Here is a 4,224-nt window from a genome sequence, read left to right as displayed (position 1 = left end):
AGGCTTTGCCATTATTATTTCATGCAACCCTCACTACAGCCTTACAAGGTAAGAATTTTAATTTTACCCAGTATATAAATAATAACAATGGTTAATGTTTGCTGATTGTGTGCCAAATACTTTTCTAAGCCATTTATGCATAGTGTGATAACTCATTTAAACCTCCTAACAACTTTATGAGATGGGTACTATTATTAGCTGCATTTTACAGAGAAGAAACTAAAGCTCAGAGGGTGAAGTGATTTTCTCAAAGTCACACAGCTAGCAAGTTGTGGCTCAGATAGTAAAGGGTTAGATGCCCAGTCCTCTTATTCTAGAGGTCCTGGTCCTTTCACTGCACCAAGAACACCAAGGTCGAGCTCCCGCACACAAATTTCCAAGTCTCTCGTTTTGCCCCTTCATCTATCACCGTTCACCCCCAATGCCTACACCCAAAGTAAGTCTCCCAGCTCCTTGCCTCCTCCCTCTCCTATCTCCAACCTTAGTCTTCCTTGAAGAAGACATCCTTATCTTTTCCTTTATGAATCATCCCTTCAGATTCCAATCCAAGTGCACATCTACCATGCTCCAGGATTGTATATACAGCATTGCACTTACAACTCCAACAAGCCTTAACCACAGAGGAGAGGCAGCTTGCTCAGGTCCACCTAGCCTAGATGTGGCAGAGTTGGGCATTGTGTGTAGGTTAGCCTGACTCCATGTCCAGTGCTCTTTCTGCTACACCAAGCTGCCTTCTCTTCAGAACCAGAAGACTCTTCTGAGAAAGCTTCCTAGATCACCCCAAAATGAACTCACATGTCTCTTTTACTCCATCTGTGCCAATGACCTATGCTTCACAGATACAGAGCAGATGTCAGCATCTGGGTGATCTACAATTAGCTACACATGGACAATCCACAGTGTGAATTTTTCACTTGTGTTGGAGGCAGTACCCACCACTCAACTGACACATAATTTGACTAGTCTATGAAAATGCAGAGAGGGGTCCTGGGGGTGAAACCTTCTTCTCTGTGTTATAGGGAAAACCTTGCCCTTTACTAAGTGGTTTTTCCATGACCTGAAAGTCTATGTCATAACTCCTTTCTATGGACCCAGTAAATTGAAGGATGGCCATATGTACAAGTCTCAGATATACACACCCAAACTCAGGCTGATTAACACACCTGTGGTAGTTCCTTAAGATGAAACAAACTATCTAAATAGGTGGTGAGCCCTGCATCATTGGAGGTGTGCGACAGTGCCTGACCACCTACTTGGTAAAGAGGACATTGACATGGAATGTAGGAACAGCATCCAGAAGTATGTGAGGGTTTCTACGCATTCATATGCTCTTCTGAATTCTTTACAATCCCTCTTGCCCCTCCCACAGCAAATACACACCGCATGTGGCAAATGAGTCTGGCTTGGGATGACAAAGGTCTGGAAAAGTAGAGACATCCTGGGGACTGGGAGTGGAATTGCTGAATCACCAGCCATTGCCACACTCTCACCCTATATCCTGCCATGCTGATTCTGGGCAAAGACTGGGAAGCTGCAAGCTGGCCTGGGGACAGAGAGGACCCAGGGTGTGAACAAGCACATGTGAGCACATGTGTATACGTGAGCACATGTATGTGCTTGAAGATGAGCCTGTGGAAGAGGTGTAAAAGCACACCCCTTTGTGAACAGGTGCCCAGACAGACACCTGAAAGTCCCATGCACTCTGTAGTAGCTCGTAAACAGGACAAGATGCTTGAGAATGTGTCCTTGGGTGAATACAGAAGAGTCCTCGTGCACATATGCACTCCTATGCACAACTAAGTATGTGAGGACAGTTTTCCATACAGACGTCAAGGAGCAAACACCATGCAGAAGACGAGTGGCAGCACAAAAAAAGGCCTGAAACGCAAAGGTGCTGCTGAAGAACCTTCAGGAGGGTGCAGTCATTAAGGACGGGGCAACGGAAAGCAGGGTCCAACCCCGGAACATGTCTGCCTTTCTTCCAGGCTTCAGAATTTCAGAGATTAAGAGCCAACAGTGGCGACACTTAAAGTTCAACACTTAAAGTGGAAATAGCACCAGTGGAAGGAAAAGTTGGCAGCTAAGAAAAAACTGAAAAAAGAGAGAGAGGCTCTTGGTGATAAGGTTCCACCCAAGCCTCTGCCCAAGAACATTGGCAACCAGCGTGTGTGCGATGAAGCCACAGGGGAACCTAATGACAAACAGGTTATGGATGATGAAGCTACAGACGAATTTGCTTCTTACCGCAACAAACTTCTCCCAAGATTCTCATTACAACATCAATAGACCTCACGGGAGAATAGTATGACTCTGTACAGCTCTCCACAGTTATACCAAACTCACATGTTTATTACAAAAGAGAGCTGTCTCTGAAAAAAATTATTCCACAGTGCATCTCAAGAGATTTCACAGATCTGATCATTATAAGTGAAGATCATAAAACACCAGATGGATTAATTCTGAGTCACTTGCCAAATGGACCAACTGCTCATTTTAAAATGAGCAGTGTTCATCTGTGTAAAGAAATTAAGAGGCAAAGGACCCCACTGAACACATACCTGAAATAATCTGAATAATTTTACAACACAGCAGAGTCATTCTGTTGGATGAATGTTTGCATCTCTCTTTCCCCCATAATCTTCAGTTTATTGGAAGGCAGGTTGCCACATTCCACAATCAACAGGATTATATCTTCTTCGGATTTCACAGGTACATATTCAAGAGTGAAAGGAAAGTGGGAATTCAGGAACTTGGACCACATTTTACCTTAAAATTAAGATCTCTTCAGAAAGGAACCTTTGATTCTAAATGTGGAGAATATGAATGGTCCCATAAGGCTTGGAAAATGGATACAAGTAGAAGAAGATTCCACTTATAAAGTACTGAAGGAGTAGTACTGGCTTTTGCTGAACAGGCCAACTTGAATGTGTGACGGAAAACTCTTCAAAATGGCATTTACGGATTTCAAAAAAAAAAACCAACCCAAAAAACAAAAAACAAAATGGCATTTACTGATTTCATACACCTTCTTTTGCGTCTGGAGAAATTACTAAGTGCCCTGAATTACTACTTACTGTTTCTGTATGAAATACAAATAAAAGTCACTTTGGTAAAAGTTAAAAAAGAGAGGAGAACCAAGATGGCGGCATAGGTAGACACACTGCGCCTCCTCGCACAACTAGAACTGACAGAGAATCGAACGGCAAGGGGGTCCGACACCAAGGAAATAAAAAATAAACATTCATCTAGACCGGTAGGAGGGGCGGAGACGGGCACCGGGGTGGAGAGGACTCGCGTGGCTGTGGCGGGACTGAGACTGGCGGAGTGTGGGACCAACGGGACAGGCAGTCCGAGCACTAGCAGACCCTGCTGCGCCACATTCTCACAGATAAACTGAGAGGGCCGGACTCAGAGTGGCGGAGAGCGGAGCAGACAGAGTGCGGGTAGCACCCCACGACCCCACATTCGCGCACAGATAAACCGGATGAATGGCGGGGAGTGAAATAGACCGCGCAACCCAGGGCTACAGCTCGGGGAAATAAGGCCTCAAACCTTTGATTGAAAACGCCCGTGGGGCTTGGGGCGGCAGCAGGAGAGACTCCCAGCCTCACGGGAGAGGTCGTTGGAGGGAGGCCTCTAAGGGGCCTAGAGTGTGCACAGGCCCACCCACTCGGGAACCAGCACCAGAGGGGCCCAGTTTGATTGTGGGTATCGGAGTGAAAGATTGAAATCCGGAGGACAGTGAGGCGGGCGCCATTGCTCCCTCTGGCCCCTCCCCCACGTACAGCGTCACAGCACAGCACCCAGCGTTACCCCGCCCCGGTGAACACCTAAGGCTCCGCCCCTTAAAGTAACAGACGCGCCAAGACAAAAAAGAAAAAAAAAATGGCCCAAATGACAGAACACTTCAAAGCTCCAGAAAAAATACAACTAAGCGAGGAAGAGATAGCCAACCTATTGGATGCACAGTTCAAAGCACTGGTTATCAATATGCTCACAGAATTGGTTGAATCTGTTCGAAAAGTAGATGAAAAAATGAAGCCTATGCTAAGAGAAACAAAGGAAAATGTACAGGGAACCAATAGTGATGCGAAGGAAACTGGGACTCAAATCAATGATGTGGACCAGAAGGAAGAAAGGAACATCCAACCAGAAAAGAATGAAGAAACAAGAATTCGGAAAAATGAGGAGAGGCCTAGGAACCTCCAGGACATCTTGAAACGT

The 4,224-nt window shown here is 45.6% G+C and overlaps 1 pseudogene; it reads left to right on the top strand.

The window, feature by feature from the left end:
• Window positions 1-1,845: 1,845 nt before the first annotated feature.
• LOC112300121 (ribosome production factor 1 pseudogene) lies at window positions 1,846-2,878 on the top strand (annotated as a pseudogene).
• Window positions 2,879-4,224: the final 1,346 nt, after the last annotated feature.

Source organism: Desmodus rotundus, chromosome X (assembly GCF_022682495.2).
Source record: "Desmodus rotundus isolate HL8 chromosome X, HLdesRot8A.1, whole genome shotgun sequence".
In the NCBI taxonomy this organism is placed as follows: domain Eukaryota; kingdom Metazoa; phylum Chordata; class Mammalia; order Chiroptera; family Phyllostomidae; genus Desmodus; species Desmodus rotundus.
This window is presented reverse-complemented; position numbering and strand designations above follow the sequence as displayed.